The following is a 26,942-nucleotide window of genomic DNA, read 5'->3' on the forward strand; positions in this document are numbered from 1 at the left end:
CACTAGTTGTCACCTTGCAATCAATATGTGACCAAAGTCAGATACTGCTTCACGATCATAATTAAATAATCACACCTTTAAGCACCTTCTCTTTTAGGTGCTCTGTGGTTCATCATTTTTACTCTTGCTTTGAGGGTAAATAACTCTATGCATCACCTGCATTTTTTGTGACAGGATGCAAATGGCATGGCACTTCAGAAAGGGGTGGACTTGCATCCTATGTATGATCAGGTAACATTTTCTCTCATGTCCATCATGAAACTATGAGGCATTAAAGAGTTTTCACTCAAGTTTCAACAGCATGATGAGAAAGTACCTTCAACCAGATGCCCATGCCACTGTCTCCAGAAGGCTGTTCAAGGCCAGCCTCATCCACATATTTAGGGAATGAGGCAACTCACAACATGTGTTATACTTTCTAAGGCCAGCCATGTCTTTATGGTGACCCAGATTTTCTCAGATCTCTTTGAATTATGAATGATCACAAATCGCTGAGGTGAAAGTCCTCAGCAGAGTTTGCACAGAGGCTATCTCTTTCCTTCACTAACTCATTAAATGTGCAAACAACATGACCTCCACAATCCGCTGATTTCCAGCATGAGAGGCAACTGGCCTTTTTTTGTTAGCTGAAACATTAACCAGGCTCTAATTTGTAAGAAGACTACTCTTAATCTTGATTTCTTGAGGCTCTTTTCCCAGCTGCCTAACCAGCAGCTGTCTAACTCTGGAAGCCATGACCTTAGCAGCATTCAGGCCAGTTATAAGAAACAGGAAATTATAATTTTATGTGAAAACAGAAAGCCATTCCTGCCATGTGTGAGGTTACCCAATGAAAACCCATAAGGAGCACTGTTTCTTCCCATTCTTCTCAAAGTGCACAATTGGCGGCAAGTCTGAGGCACACACACATGGTCCTTCAACAACGTGCTAGAATTATTGTCTCATTTTGGTCTCATAACAACTACACTTTTGTATACATTAGAGCCAGCTGCAGGATTCAGGTCAGCATTTTCTACCTGAAGTATAAATTACTTCTGCAGGCTTGATTTGATTTGTGACTGTTTCACACTAAAACATACATCAACTAATTTTTCTTTTTAAACATGCCTGATTTGGGTCAAAGCATCCTCCTTTTGCTGTCTCACCAAGGCAAATATAGAAGTGCCGGAAACTGAATGCTACTTTTTTTATAAATGCTGAAGAAAAAAACATCAACTGAATTATATGCAACACTTTTGGATCAAGGGAACAGGACCCCAATTTAAGGATCACAGATTGCTCATTTTACATATGCATGCAAGTATGCCACTAAGCTTCACCCATCATCCTCCTACATTTAAAGAACATTACGCCTGTAAAGAAAAGCACTTAGAGGCAAAGTAACAAAAGAATAAATTATGCCTGTTAGCTTTAATTCAGCCCACTCACATGTGTCAACATCTCTTAGTCCTAGTGAAGTGGCTGTACTTTCAAGACAGATAGCAAAAACTTTAGACAATTTCAAGAGGAAACCAGAAGACTTTTCAGTCTATATAACATTATGGAGAAAACAGATCTCATTCTTCATTTTCTACTTTTGATAGAACTGTTTTTCCTTAACCCCTAAATAGATACTCAAATATTTTCATAGGTTCTGGAAAGGCTGTAATTCTATTCAGCAATGCAAAGAATATCATGGTGTAACATCAAGTTCAAAAGGTCCAGGCAGTTACTGAATGCTGAGAAATTAGTCTTCCTATAAATGCTGAGTGACACCTGCATCAATAAAGCAGTCAGGGAAAGAAGTATGAGCCTTATGGAAAATTTTGACAGTTCCATTAAAAGATGATAAGAAGTTGCTTTCAAAGGTAAGTATGCCCATTGCTTTTCTCTTCTAGACATTTTTTTGGAATGATGCTTTTGAGAAATATAGAAAATAAAGCATTAATATTCTTCAAAGGGAGATTAAAAATTAATTCAGCTATTAAGCAATATGTGCCTCCCAGGCAGAATTTATGTAAGTGACATTCTGAGCTTCAAAACATGGGAGGATATGATAATTAATATGTAACTCTTTAAATGCATACAGTGAGAAATTAAGGACCTTGCATAAAATTCAGAAGACAAGATAGAATCTTGAGTTCCTAATTCTGTCTCTGTGGATAGTTAAATGAGTTTTCCCTCATTTCCAACAGCTTTTCTTCACTACTTAGACCACAAATTCTGTACTGACAGATACTGTGTATCTTAAAAGACCTAATCCAATGAGAATGAAATCTTGTTTGGGAGATGCAGAGGCAGTACGGTGAACATAGATGAAAACTGTGAATAAAAATAGTGCCAACAGTGGGATGTTCTATGTCACCTACACTTGAACTTCCAGATTCTGCTTAGGAACTATTTCATCACCGTGTAGCAGAAAACATGCATAACTGAGGCATCCAAATAATAGATTCATAGAATGATTCAAGTTGTAAGGGATCCTGAAGGTCATCTGGTTCCAATCCTCCTACCACAGGCTGGCAAACTTTGCACTAGAGCAGGTGGCACAAAGGCCTATAAACTGGCCTTAAACACTTCCAGGGATGGGGCATATGCAGTTTCTCTGGGCAACCTGTGCCAGTGCATCACCGCCCTCATAGTAAAGAAGTTCCTCCTAATAGCTGATCTAAATCTACCTTCCTTCAGCCTAAGGCTGCTGTCCCTTGGTCTATCAGGACATGACTTTGTAAAGAGTCACTCTCTAGCTCTCTTGTTGCTCTCTTGGCATACTGGAAGGCTCCTATAAAGTCTCCCTTGGCCTTCTCTAGGCAGACTGTGGGAAATAAGAAAAGCATTATAGGACAAGGACCTTTTTCACCTTTAAATACTGTAAATCCTGTTCACTTGTGTTCACTTTTGTTAACAAAAAAGCACCCTGGGAAGGGTTCAGCTGCAGGTTGGATGGCTGGAGGGTGGGCTGATAGTCGCCTCCTGCATGAGACAGTGCTTGGCTAGGGAATTGTGTGGACACCACATGATCAGAGAGCTGATTGGGTAGAGGGACATGTGAACAGTGACACCTCAGTGGCAGGCAGCCAATGCGAGATTGTTTAGTTAAGTTTCGGTTCATTTTCAGTAAAGTTTCGAGGGAAAAAAGGCTCAGTTCATTACAACAATCTCCTTCAGAGCAAGCAAGAAGGTCTGTATGTCTTTGTTCCCCATTGCTACAGCAGACCAGCAGCAACTCTGTCAGTCTTCTCTCATTGGAGATGTCCTCCTTCCTTCTGATCCTCTTTGTGGCCTCTGGACTCACTCCAACAGGTCCACATCTTTCTTATGTTGATGACAGGTGGGCTCTCACCAGAGTGGAGCAGAGGTGCAGAATCCCCTCCCTCCCCTGCTGCCCATACTGCTTCAGATGCAGCCCAGGATACAACTGGCCTTGCAGACCACAAGCGCACATTTGCTGGCTACACCACACAGCTTGGTGTCGGAGGGAAACTTGCTAAGGGTGCCCTGGATCCCACTGCCCATGTTGTTGACAAAGATGTGAAACAGCAGTAGTCCCAGTATGAACTTGCATTATTTGGACAAGCAAACACACAACAAGCCTGTATTGTTCTTTAATTGTGTTTTAAAAGGCCATCACACTAAGAGATCATAGAAAACTGGTCAATTTTAGAAGCCTAAATAGGAAGTTAACTAAACAAGAAATTATACCTATCCTTTCTTTTTCTTACTTTGCTGTAACATCAGAGAGTTATGACTGGGAGCTATGGAGACTGTGGAAATGAAAAAATACTATTATCCTGCACAGCTCACAAGAAAGGATATTGCATTACCACAGTCTTCTAAAGTATTTATTTTTCTTCAGTGTGTGTTCAAGTCCCCTTACACAGGAAACAGCCTCTGGAGCATGAAACATCAGTTATCACTTCAATTTCAATGCCTTCTCCACAGCAGCACAACGCCTTCTTTACATTTCTGCCAGGAATTGCCAGTGTGTCAGACACAGCTGCAAGAGGGTGTCAGGGGCATCACTGTCTCCCTGTAGGTGATGGGGAGGACAGTTCTGAGGCTACACAAGCTTGACTCCTGCTAATCCCTGAGCACTGCTTCTTCCCATATTAGCCTCAGTGCACACAGAAGACACCCCAGCAAAGCTGCCAAATGGCATGACTGGGAAATAACACACCGTTTGTGCGGAAGCAGTGTGTACTCAGACGGCTTTGGTCGGTGCCCAGGTATGATGCATAAGAGCAGGGCTTCTCCTTGCAGGGTGCTAACTGCCCCACTCATCTAAGCACTTGCTGCCAGTGGCATAAATGTCAGCCAGCCTCATTATCTGTGTCTATACGAAACGTGTGGCACCAAAAAAATGAGGAGCCTATCTCTCTCACTCCCTTTCCTTTTAACCAATTTCTGCTTTTGCCTAGCAAAGCAAACCAATTTAGGACAACAGGTTTTCTGTCGTCAGGCTGCTGCTATAACAAGTCTTGTCTTTCAGAAAAGGTAATATCTGCTGGTACAGCTGCTGCCACCAGTAATGAAAAGAGAAGCCTGCATGGCAACTTTGTCGTTATAGTAGGCACCCTTCTTGATTTCCCCTATGTTCTTCAACAGCAGAATAATGGGGAGAAATAGATGTCTTTATCGACACATAGATGTCATCCCGTTCCAGAATTCTGCTTCACAGATAGAGAAGAGACTGTTGTGTTTGCAGGAATATTAAAAGATGCTCTTGCAGGCATATTTGCATCAAAAATATCTCAGCTTGCAGTTCATTCTCTAACAAGCAGCTGGCCCCACTGAACTTTGAACTCATTCTAATATGTTGTGTGTATAAAGGACATTCCTTAGCAAAGCAAGGTTGGGTTTTGGGTTTTTTTTCCATGAAACAGTAAGTCCCTGGGTGATTAAAAATAGAAGAATTTAGACTATTTACTTATGGTGTTACATTGTATGCTATTTTTCCAAACAGATCTGAAAAAAAAGTCGCATCCTCTTGCTACTATTCACCTGTTTATCATTATTAATATTTTTTACTGGTGTCTTCTGAAAGGAACTACTGCAGTTAGAGGTAGCATTCAACCAAAATATTAGATATGAGCCTCTTCAGTTTCTAAAATGCATAAAATATAAATGCAAATTATGGACCTGGGCTCGCTATTTGGAAAAAAAAAAAAAAAAAGTATTTGGTGCTTGTGCCATCAGTATTTGACAAAAATTAAAGCCAGCCTGTATTTCATAAAAATGTTCCAATTCAGTGGTGTTTTGAGTCCTCATATAAACCTTTTATTAACTTTCACACTATCAGAAAAATCAGTTCAGTTTCGAATACCCTCACAGGTCGGGTCAAGCACATCTGGCTATTGTATGCATGAGAAATTGCACCATTTTTTTGTGCTAAAAAGTGGCCAGGTGGGAAGCAGAGACAGAATGGACACATGGTGAGAGGTAATTTCATTCTCATTATTCACTAACTCAGGGACTGGATCTTTAAATTAGAAATCGTGAGGAAATTGCTTTTGGTGACCTCTACAGGTCACCAAACAGCAGGTCTGTGCCAGTCTGTACAAAATGCATACGTATGCCCTTGTCTGTTGCATGTCCCCTGACATTATAACCCTGAACATTGAAAAGCAGTGCAGCATGCCACAGGATTTACTTGTTCAAAGCTGATGCTGTACTTCAAGGTTTTGCAAATTTGCCTTGTGCAGGACTTCTTTTTGCTATTGCCCAGCACAAGGCAGTATCAGTTCTGCTAGGAAGGAGACATGTTGGTATTTCTGCAAATAAACTAGATGCATTTCTCTCATGCATTTCTATAATTTCCCCAGATTTTACGTCATTTGAGAAGGAGGTTTGCATACTGTAATCATAAAGCCTGAGTCCTTACCTTCTAAAGTATGACACATATCTTTCATATTACTCTGAGATCACCACACTAAAATTACATGCAAACTAAATATGCCTCTGCAGGAGATGACAAAGAAAATGCACTTTAAGATGCAAGTTCTCTGCCAAAAGGAGCACTCACTAGTTTGTAGTTTATAGGCATCAAAGCAACCTTGGTCAGTCTGCAGATGTTTTAGACTGAACCACTTGCAGAAGACACTGTTTCTCAGCCAAACCTATCTGTTGTTCCCTCCTCCTATCATGGCAAATAGTTCTTTCAGCTTTTCTTTCACCAAAATTAAGATATCAAATTATTTTGCTTCATGCTGGTACATCAAAATACTTGTGCTTACACTTAGCTCCAGGTAAGTTGTGGCCAGTAGGATTAGTCCAAGAAACACCCTTGATTTGGACATTCAAATACAAACTGTACACAGGAGATTCCTCCTGACCTTCATGGAACACATTTTGTTGTGAGGGGGCCTGACCACTGGCACAGGTTGCCCAGGGAGGTTGTAGAGCCTCCATCCTACAAAGATGAAGATTCAAAAAAGCTGTCTGGACATGTTCCTGGGCAATCAGCTCTAGGTGGTCTTGCTTGAAATGGGGGATTGGATCCTATGACCTTCAGATGTCCCTTCTAACTTCAGCCATCCTGTGATTCTGATGGCCTGGCTGTGCTAGCACATTGATCTTGCTCGCTAACAGAATGTCTTCTGTTTGACTAATGTGACCTTGGGTCTGTCTGCACATCTCAGTGGAGAAAGTCCTTTTTATTGCCATTGTAAACCACTTCCAGCTGCAAACAGAGTGTCCCCATAAATAGATTTCTTTAAAGCATCTGCTTGACACAGCACAACTAATCAACTCTTATGAAAGAAGGTGCAGAAAAATCAAGATTAAGCAAAGATAAGGATGTAATTACTCTTTTTCAGGGTGTCTTCTTATCCTGCTTCCCATCTGCTGTCAAGAAAAGAACGAGTGAGGGATGACTGCAGGGAATACATGTTCTTGCCAGTGAATGCTAAAGCAGCAATGCTAAGCTGTGCAGCAGCAGGAGCTTCCTATACATGTGGTAGCTTCCTATCACCCATCTTACTGGAAGACAAGATACTTTGCTTATTTCCCCTTTCTAAAGAATGTGGCTGTGGTGGACACAAAGACTAAATAAAAATTTAAAAGTGGGTGAGACCCACTCTCCTTGGAGAAAGTTCCTTATGCTTAACCAAGGGCAGGAGAGACTAACTGATCTTTGGAGAACAGTGGTTCTCCACTTTGGAGACCACCTTTGGAAACAGTGATTGGAGCTATCATGAAGAACACTCTCCAGTCCTCAGAGACACAATCCTACCAATCCCAACTCCTTGTGTCCTGGTAGGACCATGGATATGACTCTGTCCATCTCCCTGTCTACCTCAAAGCTCACAAAGCACAGGGAGGGACTATTAGGAATGAGAGATGAATTGCTTTAGACAGAATCACACCAAAGTCCTGTCCTGGCACCGTTACCTGTAACTCACCATCTAGGTGTTCCTTTAAATATGATTTTTGTTCCTGGTAACAACTAGAGGCACTTCTTCGTTCTCTATGAGTGCAATGGGGAAAGCCAAACTCTTCCTAGGCACCCCCACTGAGCTCTTCATTCAGTCACCTCTTTCCTTAGCTGAAGGTGCAGAGGCAAGCTGTACACTTATTTTAAATACCCTTTGCATGTATCACTCCATTTCACTGCTCTTTCTGGCAGAAACTGTCAAATAGCAACAATGGCTTTTGTTTCCTTCGCTTGAGACTTCACTAAGACAGCCTTCCTGCTCAGCACAAAGTCCATCAGTGTCATCTCCATTCAGTTATCTGGAGCTCTGAGAAAGTAGCAGGCTACATTTAAAGATGGGGAACAGGTTAGAGTAGCAATCAGTTAGGACTGAGCTTTGGAGCTTCCAGGAAAACATCTGGATAGTGACATTTCGTCAACTGTAGAAAAGCTATTAATCCAACTTTGACCTTATGGGAGGAACAGCGAGGTAGGTGTCTAGCACTTACACTACTATCCAAAGAGGTGTGGGAGGGAAAATATATTTCAAATCAGAATCACCTACCTCTCATGTGATTATTTGGAGTAAAGTAAGGCTCCTTTCCGCTTCGGGTCCTACTAAACATGGGAAACAACAGTCTTTGCTATCACACAGCTGCTTGTACGACAACTTCTTTTCCACTTTGCACTTCAGAAGCAGCAGGCAGCAATTACTCTTTGTTTATTGTTAATTTAATTTCTCTTGTCTCCTGAAGACTCGTGTGGCAGAAAAATGCTGAGACTACAGGAAGTGCAGAAAAAACAGCCCTAGCATGTGAGGAACATGTGAATTTCTTTGGTGTGTTTCCAAGTTTGGTCACAAGTTCTCAAACTCTTTGTAGGAAACATTCTGCCAGACTGACAGACTGAGAAGCTGTAGATAAAACAGATCCCTTTTTGTCTTGAATCTTTCACCCAAAGGAACTGGAATTCTAAAACTTCTTGCTTCCCTTTTTTGGAGTGGCTTTCCCTGAATGCTGGAATAATTGGTTTCCTGCTGCTAATACTTACAGACAGTGAATTTCAAAGTCTTGTAAATATTTCCTGGAAAAAGACACAGAATACAAATAGATTTTCATAGACATATTTTCTTGCAGATTAATCAAAAGTGGTTTTCAGGAGCTTAAAGGTAAGGCCTTCACTACAGTGTAAATGTAACACATCTGACCCAGACTTTCACATATTGACATTGTTGGGACAGAAGCTATGCTTGTCAAGTAGGCTAATTTAAAAAAAAAAAAAAAAAAAAAAAAAAAAAAAAAAAGTCAGCTGTGGGGAATAGTAGAAACTAGGTGAAGGCAAAACAGCCAAAGTTATGTCATGCACAAAACATCATCAGCTATAGTGTCAAAGTGTTACCTGGCAGTACTTGAAACTCAGATGGGCTCACTTTCATTCAATTAGCAGCTAGTCATTACTGCAAGTGTAAGGAATATAAACAAAAAATAAGAGGATGAACTCACTTAATGACTTACTCCCTGCGAATTATTTATTTGGCTCAAAAAAAAAGGCCATAGTTTTTGCTGCACAAGGAGAAATTTCAAAGCCATTCCACAAAAGTGGCCTACTAATTCCTCGATGAAGATGGAGCTTGCAGTGAGAGGGTAAAAAGCAGAGCCAGTGTAGACTGCTCAAGACACTTCAGGTGAAATGCTGAGTTAAGCAAATTTTGCCATCAGCTTGAGAGACATTGTTTCCCTTCCAGTTCAGCAGCGATCGTAGCTGTCTAGTAAACAACCGGTGTTCAGGTATTGTAGGCAAACCTGTCAATTTTTATTCATGTCTTTCCAAAGCCAAGGCTGATATCTTCACACAGCCGCATGTGCATATGTACCCTCTGTGTGATACTAATGTGATCTGCAAAACGTACTTGTGTATTAGAACCTGATCCTGCAGCACACTGTGGTCTGACTTAGCATTTAAATGTGTGCTACATATGTGCATCCAAGTTGCCAACATGGAGCAGGTATTTAGGTGTTCAATTGGACCACAGTGAAGCGACCACTGCCCTGTAAAATGAGCTCTGACAGGCCATATATTTTACCGGGCACAGCAACATATTTGTGGTAACTTTGAAACAACTGGAGCAAAGCTCTGAAGTGTCTTAGGACAAGCAAACATAATGGAGTTCAGCTTGTCTTTTATTAAGCAGAAACCAGGAATCATTCCAATAGACACTTTAGATGTGCCAGAAACACAAAGTAATGATAATATATATGGTAAGGTTGAAAAATAAAATTAAATTTAAGCATGCTATTTAGCCTTCTCTTTCCAAAGATTAATCTCACATCCTAGTCTTCCAGATTATAGTTGATATAATCCAATTAGTACAAAAAGAATTAAGGTAGGTGTTGTTGCTGTAAATATTGTCATTATGATTCTAAAAAATAAAGTGTTTCTTATAACCACTGATCACTGAGGGATGAAGAACTGTGTTGCTGAATCAGTTTAATAAGAACCCCAGTTTTTCTGCTTCCTTTGAATACAAAATATCAAAAAGCTAAACCAGCCTCTGGACAGTTAACACATGGAAGTTCACTGCTTAGAAACAAAGGGATAGACAGACTCCACCTCGGGCTCTGTTCCCACTGCATTGATTACATGAGGAAAGCTTCAGTCAACTTACCAAACCACCTTAAATCATCATGCTTAATATTTTCTTTAAATCCTTTAGTCCTACAGTGATTGACTAGAATATTGCCCTGGTTTGGCACAGCCTGGTTTTTGGTAGCAGGGCAGCCACAGAGGTGGCTTCTGTGAGCAGCTGCTAGAAGCTTCCACCACGTCCAGCAGGGCCAGTGGCTGATGGCTCTGAAGATGGACATGCTGCTGGCCAAAACCAGGCCCATTAGAGATGTTGGTAATGCCTCTGTCACAAAATATTTAAGAAGGAAATATGTTATGTGATAACATATTTAAGAAGAAAAAAATCAAAACAAAGGGACACAGAGTTTTTCCCTCACCAGAGAAGAGGAGGAGGTGAGAACGTGTGAGGCACCAAGGTCAGTGAAGAAGGCGGGGAAGGAGCACCGGAGCTGGGATTCCCCTGCAGGCCGTGGTGAAGCAGCTGTGCCCCTGCAGCCATGGGGATCCACGGGGGTGCCGAGATCCACCCGCAGCCCGTGGGGGAGATGTTCGTGCTGGAGCGGGTGGATGCCTGGAGGAGGCTGTGATCGTGTGGAGAGAGGACCCCTGCTTCCAGGCTGGAGCAGCCTGTCCTTGGAGGACTGCACCCCGTGGAAGAGTGACCCACACACAGCAGTTTTGGGAGGACTGCGTGCCCGTGGGAGGGGCCCACGTTGCAGCAGTTTTGGGAGGACTGCTCCTCCTGAGATTTGGAGCCGTGCTGGAGAAGTTCATGGAGAACTGTCTCCTGTGGGAAGGGACCCCACAGTCTCACAGGGGAAGGGCTCCTCTCCCTGAGCAGCAGAAGAAAACCTCGGGTGATGAACTGACCAAAGCCCCCGAGCCCTGTCTCCCTGCGCTGTTGGTGGAGAGGAGGGAGGGGCTGGGAGAAGAAAAGGTGTTTTTAATAGCTTATTTTACTTCTTATTATCTTCCTCTTATTTTGTTAGTAATAAATTCACTTTGTATCTCTAAGCTGAGCCTGTTTTGCTGCTGGAGCATTTTCTCCTGGTCCTTACCTCAACTCATGAACCCTTCGTTAAATTTCTTCCTCTCCTCTGTCCAGCTGTGGCAGGAGAGGGTGAGCCAGTGGCTTTTGTGGGCACCTGGCATTTGGCCAGTGTCAAACCACAATAAATATCTAGAGTGAAAATAGGATTGTGTTCTGCAAGTGTTTATTTCTTTCAACTGTACACTGCCTGCAGCATCTTTCAACAGAAATAATGCCCTAGACTTAGCAAGAATCTCACCTTTCACTCCCGATTCTCTTTTTGTTGTCTCTTAAACGAGGAATCAGATTGGACATCTCTCTGTCTTACTGTAGGTGCCACAAAGTTTAGTCTGCTTTAATGAATCAGGTCTTATGTTTATGGAATCATAGTGGAAGTCCAGCTTTTCTTGAAATGATTTCTTGAAATGAAAACATTTTTAAAACACTCTAGGAAAGGTCAACAGTAGAAGAGAGTTGCAAAAAAATTAAATATTTTTACATTGAGTCAGAAAACTATTTTTTCCCCTGAGAACTAGCTCAAAATCTTTGAACATCTGGAATGGAAAAATGGTATTTTCCCAAGGAAGTTTATCAATAGTGTCTTTAATATGAAATGCAGCACAAGGTCTGTCACTATGGTAGGCTTACTGACCATCATTCCTGTGTCAGGGACAACATGAAACATGTCAGCAAGCAAGGTGGCAAAAGCCCTGGTCCGTTCATGTAGCTAATCCTGAAGAGAGAGATAAACTGGGCCCTCCTGTTATCTCCCTGCTTCTCATGTGTGTTTAGGGCTTGGGCAGATGCTCAGATTTGGATGCAGTTGTTGTGGTGCAGGATTCATTTGGTGTGTTCTGTTGCCCCCTAAAGCTATAAGGGTTCGGTCCTGGGATCCCCCTCTCCCCCTCCCCTGGAACCTCTCTCTCTGAGAGTGTCAATTCGTTCTCCTCCCCTGTTTCCCTGGTTACCTTCTGTCAATCCCTCCCCAAGTTCTGTCCATCACCCACTGTCTCCTTCCCATATTCCAGAAAGTTCTCCTTTCTTCGGTGGGTGATTGGATCAGGAACAAGGGTCCCTCCCTGTCACATTCCCTATTCGCTAGCCGGCATGTTTCTCATGAGTTTGTTCACTCCCCAGTTCTCCCTCATTGGTCAATGTGTCGTGTTCCCACCCCCTTTATAAGCTGCTGTATTCCTGCCTCGTGGTCCCTGCTCGGCTGGTTCCCGTGGAGTTAATAAACGGCTCTGGATTTTACCCCCGAGGAGGGTCCCTCTCTTCTTTCTTCTACTTAGCCTGCCTGCTGTTCCCTGCTGCCCCTTGCTGAGGCGCTCCCAGGACGCCCCGGCGCATCTAGGGAGTGCCCCCCCCGGCTGTCGGCTGCGGTGCCTTCAGCACAGCCGGCGCGACCTCCTCCCCTGCCCAGGGGAGTAGAGAAACTTGGACAGCAGCGCAGCATGCAGTGATTTAAAATTTTGCCATCAGTATGCACTCCTTTTCTGCAAGGATTAGTAAAAATTGTCTTTGTTCCATGTTCCAGAATGTTACTTTTTAAGACTAGTGAAGCAGGAGCTGTAAAATTCCTCCCCAGTACTGCATCTTAGCTATACAACACAGTTGTCCCAAGTTTGGTCAAGTATTTTACAGCACGCAAACTCTGATGCAATAGAAAATTACTCCATACTATGGAGATTTGTGTTATTCACAGCTTGCTGTTTGCAACGTTGAAAGAGAAATTTATTACTCCCAAGCTCACAATAAATTTCTTTGGTCCTATAACAATCTACAGTATCATGCCATCAGAAGCACTTTTGACTAAAACGGTAATCACTTGTCTTCTCTATGTAGACATTTCTCATTTTTAGGACAGTGTTAAAACATGTGATGGGTTAAAAAAAGTTTTGCTTCCTCCTTATTGTATCCTTCAAAGGCTTTTGTAGAAAACACAGATTTGCTTGCCAGAGAGTGTCTTTCATTAACTGATGTGATTCTGAGCAGTACCTTCAACACCAAGTTATGAATTATAACATGAATATAAGTGGCTCCAAACTGAAGAAAAATGTTAACAAAAATGCCTGCAGGGATATAGCAAATGCTTTATTTTAAGATTTCGTTATTACTATTCATAGTATTGTGCTGCATTGCAACCCAATTTCAAATTAGAGGAAATGTAAGGAATTAAACAAGATGGAATACTAGGTCATCTTAACAGACAATATTAAGACACTTACAGCTTGTAAATTACATAAACTAGCAATGTGTTAGTCATCCATAGGCATCTGGAGTGAAAAAAGTGCTACAGAAGATGCTGATGATATTCCAAAAAAAGGGAAGTGAGAGTCTGACAGTGTGGGTGTATCTCTGTTAGACTTGTTGCTGGTCAAAGGACATGGCACGGTCAAGGCAGGCCTGACCTAGTAGCTCTGTTATTCACAAATCATACTTTTGTTGCTAAATGCTATTAAAGCCTATAAGGCACAACATGTTTCTTGGACAGACAAGGTTAAATATTCAGATTTAGAGAGCTGAAACAATATCAGAAGAAAAGCAACATTGTCAGGAGAATAAAAACTCAAAAGACTTCTCTATATTGATTCTAAAGGTTTTATTTCATGACTGTAACAATGGTGTTGACTACTGAACCAAAGCAAAGGGATGGAATTGCAGGAAGTTTCTTTTTTGTATCTCTGTTTCCTTCATTATTCTTCCATTCAGTAGGATGCTTTTGATTCATTCCCCTGAGTAAAACTAATCATCAAAACAATTAAAGTGTGAGACTTCTTCCCAAAATATATACAGGCTATCTTTTGTTCCTTTAAGTGTGTGGTTCCTATAGGCCAGGTTTTATCATCTAAGTATCAGGAGTGTTCCTTGTTTTTTTCTTTATGCCAGATTGTTACATCTGTATTTTCAGTGCCATTTTGATTTAAAAGCCTCTGTCAAAAGTAATTAGACTCTTTTCTCTACATAAGTCTAAGTTATATGGAACTATCACCCATCTGAGACTGACGAAGGCGCTCATCCTTGGATGCCACAGCAAGTTTCACTAAAAAAAACCAAGTCATTCAGCAGAAAGAACTGTCAGTATTAGCAGTTCAGTTTATTCTCAAATACAAGAAACCTGATTTCCCAGGTGCTCCCCAGCACAACAGGAAAAGAGGAACTGGTTGAGGTGTATCAAACCAAGAGAGCTGCTCTGGGGAGGTGAGAAAAGAGAGGCTGAGAAGAGCTAGCCAGCAACTCCATAAATTGAGAAGCCGTTTCAGTACCACAATGACACATTAACTCCTACACTCCCTGATTCTCACAATTACACATGGATATTCCTTCTTACAACTCTGGCTATCCTGGCAGCATCATGATATGTTGTTCCACATGTAGTTAGAAGTCACCCTTGAAGCTGAAAGCAAGTTCACAAGTAGTGCAGCCAGAGGCTAGTTCAGACTTTTTTTCCTGACAAGAAGATTTATGTTAATATTTATGTTCCTTGACATTATAGCCAAGCATTTCAGAAATAAAAGTGAAAGCAATAATCTTAGTTTTCCTCTTCTAAGTAACAGGCCTGTCCTGGAGAATCAGGGGAACCTGTAGTGCAGAGAAATGCAATGGCAGATGTCGAGTCCCCGGTTAGCTCAGAGAGCTGGGCCATGCTGCTGCTCAGCGGGTTTTTTCCCAGACACTTCATGTCTTTAACATTCTATTTCAAGTATTGGATGGGCAGTTTTTGTCATAACTTATTTTCTTAAATTCTCCAGGATGTTTAGCTGAGCTTCCTGACATGCAGATAGAAAAAAAAAAAAAAAAAAAAAAAAAAGAAGTCGCTTTTTAGTTTTTCCTTATGACTTAAGCCAAAGTACCTTGACTATGTATAACTTCAAGAGTCCATAAACCAACAAAGAAAACAAGTTTTTACCACAAAGTTCAAGTGAAAAGACCAAAGGAACTTCAAGGGGCAGCTTGCACCTGGTGAAATTTTCTTGCAAAAGCTCTAGCTTCAAAGCATAGTAACAACTTCTCTTTTCTTAATTTTACTCTGGTACCCTCAACAATATCATCCCCCCAAGTCCTCCATAATTCATTGGGCTTCAGAATGAATGACAAAAAAAAAAATATGACAGCAATAACAGACATTGGCAGGAGACAAATATCAGTCACCTTTACAGTTGTGGAGAAGGCAAAAGTGGACAATCTGTCTTTATAGAGACATTTATGAATGGTCTACAGAGAGCCATTATGTCACTAAAGTGTCATGAAAGACATCTAAAAAAAAAGTAAACACCCTGAAAAATTCAAAATGCTGAAACAAAATCAGGTGTTAGATCTCAAGAAACATATGCTTTGAGCATTCCATAACATCACTCTTTTTTCTTGAGATCACAGCTGTATGAATTACAGAACATATCAAGCTTAGAGGGGCCCAAAAGGATCTTCAAGTTCAGCTCCCTGCTTCTTGCAGGACTACCTAAAGCTAAAACATATGACTAAAAGCATTATTCAGATAGTCCTTGAACTCTGCCAGGCTTGGTGCTGCAACCACTTACTTACCTTAGGAGTCTATTCCATCGATCAATCACCCTGAAGTGAAGAAACTTTTCCAAATGCTCAGTCTGACACAGCTGCCTGACACAGCTTCATTCCTTGTTTCCTACCACTGGTCACCAAACACAAAACAGAAATTTTGCCTTCCATGGCTCCCCATGAAGTAGTTGTAGACTGTGATGGGATTACTCCTCAGCCTTCTCTTCTTCAAGCTGAGGAAAGCAAGAGGTTTCAACTTTTCCTCATATATTTTGCCCTTGAAAACTCACCATCTTAGTTGCTCTCCGCTGGACACATTCCAGTAGTTTGATGCCCTTCTTATTTTGTGGCACTCAGAGCTGCCCCCAGCACTCAAGGTGAGGCTGCCCCAGAGCAGAGCAGAGCAGGACAACCCCCTCCCTTGCCCGGCTGTGATGCTGTGCCTGATGCACCCCTGAACAAGGCCAATCCTCCTGGCTGCCAGGGCACTGCTGGCTCAACTTGTTGTCAATACAAAGAGATCTTTCTGCATAGCTGTTTTGCAGCCTCTTATCCTCCATTCTGTACATACAACCAAAATTACTTAATTCCAGGTAGAGAATACAGCACTTTTTCTTACTAAATTTCATATGGTTGGTGATTGCCGAGCCCTCTAGTCCATGCAGATCTCTGTGTACAGCCTCTCTACCTTCAATGGAGTCTACAGCTGATCTTATTTAGTATCATTGACAAATAAATGTACATTTGATTTCTCTGTTCTGAGTATAAAAACATTAAAAAGCACTGGTCCTTCTGGGGAATAGCACTGGTGACTGATCACAAGCCTGATTTAACCTCATGCCAGTCCCACCACTAAATTGCTCATTCAACATATTATGGATTTGTCTAACTGTGTATTAAGCACTATGTCCAGAAGGATATTGTGGGAGCTAGCATCAAAAGCTTTGCCAAAATCCACAAGCGCCCCAGATCTACTGGCTTCCTGAGGTCAACCAGTTGCTTTCCTGGTGTGAACTCCTGCTGGCTATGACCTATAACTGTGTTGTTTCTTAAGGGTTTTCCAACTAATCCCAAAATATGGAGAATCCCTTCTCCATAATTTTACCAGACAACGAATTGAGACTGACAGGCTGGTAATTACCAGGGTCTTCCTTCTTCCCCTCCTTGAAACTGGGAGGTTTGCCAGCTTCCAGTCAACTGGGACCTCTCTAGACTCCCAAGTCACTTGAAAAATAATGGAGAGAGGTCCTACAATGACATCAGTCAGCTCTTTTGGCACCCTGGGATGAATCCCATCAGGCCCCACAGACTTATTCACAGTCACCTGGAGTAGCACATCTTAAACTCAGGGTCAGTTGGAAGGTAACCATTCCCCCAGGCACAGTCTTCCAGCACAGGGCTCTGGGAACCCCAGAGCCTATAATCAGTGTTGAAGACATAGGCAAGAAGGTATTAAAAATCTCTGCTGTGTGTATGTCCCTATTTGTGAGGAGACTGACCTCATCAAGCAACAGATCAGTGTTATCTCTGATCTTTCTTTTGTTGTTAAAATGTTTAAAAAAGCCCTTTTGTTTGTCATTTACAGTGCTGTTCAGATTGAAGTCTAATAGAGTTTTGTCCCCATGAATTTTCTCACTATAATGGTGAAGATCTGAACTGACCAGATAGCCCCTAGGCTTTGTTCCAGAGATCTCAGAATGCAAAATTCTTGTGGGAAAATCAGAGAGTGTAAAAAGTCCACTTTTAAATCTTCAAGTGATATCTTCCTCTAATAGAAAGTTATTATATCATCTTTAGCCCACTGCAGAAACAGTAGTCTGAACCTCTCACCATTCTTGTTTCCAGTCGCCCAGTTGGGTTTGTACCTTTTCTCTGAAATCTTCCCCATTGTCTAATTCTCTAGTGTTCACACACACTCACACACACACAAATAGACATGTGCAAGATGAAACTCTGATATTTATGGATAAGAAGCCCCAAAACCAAAAGATTTTCAAAAGAATGTCCTTTTAGTTCCTGCTCCAAAGAAGGCTCTAGTTTTGCAGGTATTAATAAACTGTGATTTCTTTCCACAAATGCTATTTTCACATTACTCCAAATCCTGCTTTTCTGTAATAGGGTATTCTCCTTGTTTGAAAAGCTATTATTTTAATCTGATTATATAAAATGTGCATTGTTTAGTAGCATCCAGCTTAAAAGTATTTCAAGGCCATGGTGTACTAATAATTTCTTCTAGTCCTTAACAGTCCCCAACACTTTTATGGTTTCTTCCAGATGCCTATTTCAGAATACCAAACCAATAAACAGCTACTGTCTGAACCTACAAAGCCCAGCACCCTATTTCATGATTATTTCTAAAATATTTGATTTCAAACATTCTGGTTACAGCACATAGGCAGTAAAGATTCCATGAGTACAAAAGTAAAACTCATACAGTTCACCTTTAAACCAAGCCAGACTCTCATAATTTCTAGTGTGATCTCTCTGTGCAAATTGCTGGATACACCTTTGGTCATTTTTCTCTGAATTTGAAAATTGAACTGCAAGAGAGTTTTAGAAGTTCTCAGAGTAATGTACCCCTGTGTGCAACTGTGGCTTAAGCTGACACTGATGATGCAAAGGTCTATGATTTAAATTTCATTGTAACAATGACAGACAGTATTGTGTAAATGCTCCCCCACTCCAAATTCACCCATCAATATGTTCTTACAGGTAACAGTGAATGAAATTCCAATGACAAGTAAACACATACACAAATCTCTGTCACCAAGGAAACTTCAGAAAAAGTCTTTGCTTGGGTGGATGAAGACAGACTGTAGAATTTCTGGGATAATAAAGACTTCAGCTTACTAAACCAAAAGGCCTAGATGACCTACGCTTGAGAAAAGAAATGCAATATATTACACTAAGGCAGACTCTATTCTCAAAGCAAAAAGAACAAGGCTATTTTACTCTCCTTGAGAAAAATACCAGATTTGTAAGAGAACAAGACTGTCACAAAAATATATAAAAGGAAACTAGAATATATGCCAGGAAAATAGATTTGAAATCACCTTGAAAACTGTAACCTTTAAAAAAAGAAGATAACACAAAATTTGCAATACTGTTCTTGAGTTACAGATAACCTCTGCTATATGCAAAGAGAAACTAAGGTTATCAAATATCTGCCCGCACAGTAAAGATTCTAGTTATCAATATCTATTTTTCTTCTGCATAAATAAAAGCTTTACACCTATTTCTCTTGCTTCTACACCTGTATGTCAGTGTTTCAGTAAATGTATTTATTAATTTTTTTTCATTTGCCTTTGTTTTGCCTGTGCCAAATAATACAGGGAAGCTAAAGCATTTTCCATGCCATCATCTGCATAGTTCTCTCCATTGTTACAAGAATTGTTATCATTATCTGCTAACTAGGTAACTAAACATTATGTAGTATTCTGTACAATAAATTCCCACTTTGCAATACCTGTTAAATATAAAAAGTTGATTTAAGCTTCAACATTTTGCTAGTGAAAAAAAAAAAAAGAAAAAACTGAAATATGCCTGTAAACATGGAACCATGACCTTTCCAGTTAAAGTCATGAAAAAAACAAAACTGAAAGGTAGTAGAGATGTACCATCATGTTAAAGTTCACCTGCTACTAAGCCATCGCAGGAGATTAGTTTGTTGAGAGAAACTGTAAAGAGAGTAAGCTTTAAACAAGAGTGAAAAAGGTGGTTACAACTGGACAATGGTCAGGAGAGCCTTCTTAATGTACAAAATAATGCTAAAAAGTTAGATACGTTAGTATCAAAGGGATTCATTAAATAAATACCACAATGCAGTAGTCAATATTTATTCTGTATTATTAAAGCAAATATTGAATTTCTTGAGAGATGCAGAAATAGCAAATATCTCCAAACAGAGGAAGTTTTAAAGAAAATACAGGGTTTTTACCATTCTCTTTTATCTTTTATAAATGTCTACTACAAGTAACTATCTTATAATATCAATTTAGGGAACACTAACAACTCTGAGGTATAGAATAAACTTCTTCTGCCAGTAACAGTGGGAGTAAAAGATGACAACAGATTTTTTTTTTAGCTGAGAGGTCTCCTGAGACCCAGAATTAGAAATGGTTGTGCACTTAAGACAGCATTAAACCAAAAATATAACTTTGCATTAAAATTCAAATCTCAAAATCAGTGGATATAATCTGAAGCATTAGTGATCAAAATCGCTACAGGAAATCACCATCAGGACAAAAGTATCAATTCTGACTGCAGTTCTCTCTGTAAAGAGATTATACATTATTCCATATCTGGACAACATTTTCAGAAGGAAGTAGAAAATTAGCCTCCTAGAACAGAAATTATAGATGAAGAGAGGTGAGAATTTAAAATTAAAAGCACAACCAGTTATAGTTTAAAACCTGAAGAAGGTTTAAATTTGATTAGCATTTGTAAATGGACTACTTCTATTTCCTTGGGTCCCTTCCTCTTCATCTTCTGATGATGTCTCTGAATACAAACCCGAGTGTTTCTCTTAACCTTCATAACTTGTCAATAAAGTAAGACATTTTCACAGACAGAGCAGAACATCCCGTCCTGCCAAAAGAAAATCCCAAGTAAATTAAAGGATTGAAAATGTGGCTCCAAGCCAGAGACAAAACCCTTATTTACCACAATTGGACAAAAAACTCACTCCAGCTGAACAGAGATACTCAAGCACAGCATCAATCAAGCCACTGCATGCTTTTTCTATGCATTGGGAAGAAAGAAGCATTTGGATACTCTTTTTAGCTTTATCTGGTTTCTGGTATTATTGAAGGTATACAGTCACTGAAGGGTGGGGAGAAAGTCATGTCTCCTACAAGTTTCTCTATGACACACCAGGTCTTGCTGAAGTAGACACAATGTCACAAGTCCAGTACCAGCTACATGCCAGAAACCTATGTGAATCATACGTTTTGCAGCAATATATTACCTGAAAGTCAAGATATTCATAATAATTTTATGGTGCCCACCCAGCAGACCTGAAGACCACTCCTGATTTTCACTCTTTTAGCAAAAAAGATAGATTTTCAAAGACACCTACGAATCACCCACCCTCTTCCTCTTACAACTTCTTAAGAAATTTTAGGAGGGCAAACTAAAAAGGCTCAAATGCCCAGATGTCCATACCCATTCAGCAGTCTTGAAGCTTCCAGCAACAATGTTTGGAAAAGATAATTGGAAAAGCTACTATTTTCTTCTATGTTGTGTATTAAGGATGTATCTTTGTTCTCAAATGTTGATATTTTTGCTAAGATTTATACCTACTTATATTCATCCCCAGGATCTTTTGAAATATGTATTTACCAGATTGATACCAGCTCTTCAGCAAAAGATCCAATCACTTCTTGTATTACTTTTCTTATCTAACTGTGGTTTTGAAAAAAATATTAATTATCTAAGAGTTTACAACTTCAACCTTATGAAAAATCTGGAAAACACTCCCTAAGTAAACATCATTGTGTTTTATTTTGTTTTTAATTCAAACTAAATAAGAAAGTTAATCCCAAAAAAGGTTGGAACATCCACTACAGTAATTTCTACTGTAATCTTCAGGTTCACTGTTAATGGAAAGGTTTCATATCTCTCATAAAAATTTGGTTAATATTCCATCTTATCTTGATTACTCTTGAAGCATTACTACACTTTATAAGGATGCATTTTGAAATCTGCATGAAGTGGACCAAAACATCTGATTTAAAAGTGAGTACACACACATACTGAAATTTCCAGCTATGCAACTTACCAAATGTCAAGGGAGAAATATTATTTCAGAATATCCACTGAAATATCCCAAACCACTTTCCACTGCAATTTAGGCTGAACTAGAACAATAGCTTCAGGGGCTGTTCTTGTGTCAGTGAAAGTCAATGCAAGTTTTGCTGCTTAGTTCAGTACAGAAACACACTCTCATGTAAATTGGACTTTTGGATACTTCCAAAAATGTACCAGAGAACCAATTTAGCCCAAAATATTTTGGATCCTCTTGCATATAGTACTGGAGGTTTCTGACCACGCAATCAATGTATCTAATAGAAAACATTAGTTAAAACCTTCCCTACCTCGTATAGGATTCAGCAAAACATTTAGTTTAAAAAAAAAAAAAACCCACACAAAAGAAAGGGCAGGAGGTCTCTCTTATTAAGTTTAAACACGTGTGACCTGCAAAGGACCACTGACAACAACCAGCTGTCATAAATAAACAAATGAACAGTGTTCATAAACTTCTGTTCTTGGCCAGTGATGCACAGAGACCAGATCCTGCCAAAGGTCCCCAGGGGCCCTTGCCTCGCTGCAGCTGAAGCAGCTGTGGCAAACCTTTTGTTTTCAGCACTGCAGCTCAAACAACAGGCACTGCACTGTTAATCTCCACTATCTGTAGGAAAGCATGTGTTGAAAACTAGCAATAATATGACACCACTATTATTCTGCCACCAGCAGCAGAAATAAAACTCTTCAGCATGTTGTGAAATAATGCCTGTTCAACAGCACAACCCTCCTCTACTCAGCTTGCTCTCCCCAGTCTCAAAAACATTGTCAAAAGCTGATAGTAATGTAGAAAGAGGTTCAAAAAAAGCAAGCAGGAACTGCAGATGCTTCACTATCACACACAAAATGGAAGAAACCACCCACCTCTAGGACGAAGGAAGCAACGCATGCCAGTAAGATACTCTTAAGGAACAACAAGCTTTATTTTGTACCAATTGTTTGTTCACAGAATATGCAGTACTGGATTCTTAAGCATAAATACTTGAGAGCAGCTGGTCATAAAACTCTGTACTTCAAAATACTTTTTTTAAAAAGATCACTATAAACACAAATGCTGTTTTAAAAATAACATTTTAAGAAGAATTTTAGCTGCCAGCTCATTCTGTGAAAATGTGCTTGATGGTAGATGATGTTCACTGATGGAAGAAATCAAAATATATTTTCTGTCTGGGGTTGACGTATTTTCCATGGTTATACAAATTTCAGTATAGAAAAAGTACAGCAGAAGCAACCATTCTCCACCAGCCTTGCACAGAAAACTAGCAAACATGAAAGCTGAGAAGAAAGAAGAATGCAGTCACCATGTATATACCCTGCCCTCACAAGAAAGACTAAATGTTTTGGACAGCTGTACCAAAAACTAATTGAGTTTCTATTCACCTGTTATGAATCAGATTCCCTTTCTCTGCTCAGCTCCCAAAAGTTCTTTCACACAAAGACAGTACAAACAAGTACATAGAGATATCAGTAAAAAAACTGACAACTGTTCTTGTCAGAAAGCAGGTGGATTATAAAGTAATTTTGACTGTTACTGTAATAGACTCGGTAGCAGCATGAAGTGAAGATGCAGTACTATGAAGAGATCAGGGCTTTTAAAATGTTATTTTTTGAACTGTTTTTAAAAATCAATATTAGAAAACTATTTTCAAAATCTGTAGAAATATATGGACTAATTGCACTAAACGTCACAAGTTTTTATTTCATCAGGAATTTATGTCATTGTCAGAGGTTGACATTTTTGAATGTTCTTTACACATTCCCAAAGTGACTGCTTCTTCCCTGCAAGTGAGAAAATCCATTTGAAATACTGAAGTACCACAGCATCCCCCAAATGTTATACTTCTCAAATTCTTTCTGACTCACCTGCATGGACATGCATGACGTGGTCTGACAGCTTGTATAGTTTCAACTTTCCCTTTTATTTTCCCAGAGCATGCATATATTTTTCAAGATAGAACGTGAAAGTTTTTCTGAGTCATAAATTGCTACACAGAAACCTTAGCTTGAATGCTGGTTTTGGAGCAATTTGTGCTATCCGTTGCTACCTTTTCTAAATAGCTACAGGACCTTCACATACAGAGTTAGCAGTCAGTTTTTCTGTCTGTCATCACAAACAAAATTATGTACTTAGCCAACAATCTCATTTCAAATCTAGGACTTTTTAAAGTCAGAATAGACTTTACAATAGCTTTACATTTGTAGTTTTAGTTAAAACTTGGTGATAATGTACATCATGCAAGCACACTTAAAATGTTCATTAGTAAGCTCATGCATAAATTGCTAAATTAAGCACAGAGCTTCGGCGAAAATGCTGGAGATGATTTGTCCACATAATGCTCTATCCATTGGCAAATGGATACACCAGTTTAATGAAGTATTTTAAGAATGAAAGTGCTGGTGTGCATGACTCACATTTTATTAAGGTAATGATCATAATGCATTCTATTTAGATATGTATCTCATTGCTGAAAATGATCTTGGCATGAGACCAGCAATATACCTATGATATTCCAGAGCATTACACAATCTTTTGTCCTATTTGTGGACAGAAGAAATGTTCACAATCAAATTAATAATCCTCCCTGCTACAAGAATGCAATCAAAACACATTATTAATAAGCACAAAAGTGAAATCCTTAGCAAATTATAGGAAAGGAAAATGATTATCAGGTTGCCTGAAAATAATTATTTATTCCACGGCTCTTGATTTTCATTTCCCTGCAAAGACTTAAATCATCCCATTTAATATTTAGATGTATTTTGAATTGCATCTTGCAAAGAAGATATTCTGATATATTTCATCCAATATTTTGGACGAAAACTATCTGTACTTGCAATGCTCATGGAAGCACCTGTGCAGCCTGACAGGCACAAAGGAGATACAGAGGCAAGTTCTGCTCACCTTCCTCACACAAGTCATTCCTGCCAAAACACTGACCTCAGAAGTGCTTGTGTGCACCAAGAAGGGAAGGTGTTGCAGCCTTGTTATTTTTAGCATGAAAATAGCAGCATTAGTGTGTGTGAGAGGTGGGAGAAAGCTGCACCCTCCTGGCAATGCAAGGTCCCTGTCAGAACAGAGACTTTACAAGTACCAGGGGCAATATCAAAAATCCTACCTGCTTCAAGGGTGCAGGACTGGGGCCCAGCCAAGCAGGAAAGGTAAGTGCTCACACTAAAGGAGCCCTCCAGCATCTCAAGAATTTGGCTATTAGGATGATTGACAGGCAGAGTGGAAAGGCAGCAAATTTCAGCCTGCAGAAGCCAGGTAGAAACACCACCCTCTAACTTGGCAGAGCTAGTGGCAAGGCAGCTAAAATCCCTGCAAACAAGAGGGGGAAAAAGACGAAAGCCCCCACAATTCAAGCAGCTGTCACAGCAGGAACACAGATGAAATCCCAAAAGGATCACTCAGGCAGGCTGCTTCATCAGGATCAATCGTCCAGACCTACAGCAATGTACTTATCCCAAAAAGAACTAAGAAACTATCCAAGAAACACAAAGAAATAATTTCAGAGATTCTGAACTGAGACTGATTGTTTCAGATTACAACACAAACAGAATTCTCTTGCTAACTACAAAATAACAGACTAATTTGAAGAGACATCAGTCCTCTCTCCATACTCCATATATCTGTTTTACATGTGCAGTTTTCATATAAATATTTATACTGAACACATACAAATACATAGAATCTATTTCTGCTTATATCATGTTCTAAACATAGAATTTATACAGCTTTAAATATCTATATATGAGAATCAATTCAACAAAACATGCATGTGAACTCTAAAAATAGTATTTCCAGATAGTGTTACATCTTTTATTTTTAAGAGATACATTAATCAGTCTTAGCTACCCTCAAACTGATGTTTGTAGATAAAAACATTAAAAATGAACTATTGATGGGGTTTATTTTCAGTAGTGCTGGGAAAATCTATCAATCATAAGTACAAAGGAGAGTCAAGTATTAAAAGGACATTTCAAGTATGGGCATTCCTCTGAATTTCAGTGCAGTTTTGAAAGTGACAGTGAAATAAGTCACTATTCAAAAAAGCAAGCTGAAAACATGTTCAGAGGTTAGAATAAACTTTTGTATTCCTTCCGTATCTATATGATTAGAAACATCTGTATGTCAGGGAGAAACGTGACTGCTAACCAAACCAAAATGATTTAACACACAAATCCAGAGGCTGGATTTCTAAAAAGGAGGCCTGAAACATTCCCCAGAAATGCCTGTGTGCAATCTACCGAATCAAGACAAAAATAGACTCCTTGGTGCAGGCAAACAGCAAGTCAACTATTTTTAACTCGGGTCTTCAAATGCATTTTTAAGTTGCTTACATTTAAAAGCAAACCTGAAGCAGTTTGACTTGATGAATATGTATGAAAAATACTTTCAAATCTTCTGCATTTCATATACTTACAAAATTTATTTGCTCATTAGATTAAAAGGATTTTAGGCACCCTGATCAGTGCATTTAAACAAACTTTTTTAGTAGAAATATATTTTTTCAGAAGAAATTTGTGCCTACACAAATACAAATGAGATATTACTGGTCTCATTATATTGCTTGGTGACAGTCTCAAGAAATGACAAAAGAGTTAATGTGCCTGCCTGTCCTCAACACACTCAACAAACACACACCCCCCACACCCTGGCTTGCCAACCAGTCACGTCTTCGGCTGTGTAAGGAAAGAGCCATCTCTGTCTGCCACGACTGCAAAGCTGGCTCATTCAAACACATGGGACACTTAACTTCTGCCCATTATATCTGCGCTTGAGGACAGTGAAACTCATGGCAAGAGGTGACAGGGTACTTGTGACGCGAACATCTGGGCTGCACAGCAAGCATGAGCTGTATACTTGTGTACTTGAACAGGTATACCGCTATTCCTTTATGTCACAGCCTGCTTCTGCCAGCTGTGGGCCAGTGCTCTCCTGCCCCTGCTGCAGCTGCGGCATGGGAAGCGTTTGACAGCCCTGCAGAATTTATGAGAGGACACATGGGTACAGCATAAGCAACAAGTAGTGTTAGGCTGAGTGCTTCACTTTGTCCTCTGCATGGAGATGAAGAAAGCCAGATGAATCCCTCTGTGAGGTTTTGTCTCCCAGTTAATCTGCTTCTATGGGTTTCTACTTAGATGCCATATATTTCTTGTCACTAGTCAGACAAGCAGTCCAGCATGGAAGCCCCTAGAATTATTTGCATGATTAATCATGTCAGCAAAACACCTAGAAACCTAAGCCTTCAGGAATTATGCCTCTGCCTTCAAAACATGGAGAAAATTTATGCCCATGGTGAAGTCTGCTTAAAGCCAGCAGAAGTGCTGGCTTATAAAGGCAAAATGGAAGGAAAAGTTATGAATGTGAGGCAGATCATGATTTTCTTAAATTTCCCTTTTTTCTCTCCCACAGTCTAAAGAGAAGCAATCAACATCTCAGTGGGAAGAAGAGTAACATTTTCTTCAAAGTAAACTCAAACAAAATTACTATTCTCATCTTAGTAACAAATTTAGAAACTCATTTAGTGTCATTGATTAGAAAAGCAAAGGCAAAAGTCAGGAAGTGTGAGATAGGAC

Source organism: Onychostruthus taczanowskii, unplaced genomic scaffold (assembly GCF_017590055.1).
Source record: "Onychostruthus taczanowskii isolate IOZ18803 unplaced genomic scaffold, ASM1759005v1 scaffold121, whole genome shotgun sequence".
Lineage (NCBI taxonomy): Eukaryota > Metazoa > Chordata > Aves > Passeriformes > Passeridae > Onychostruthus > Onychostruthus taczanowskii.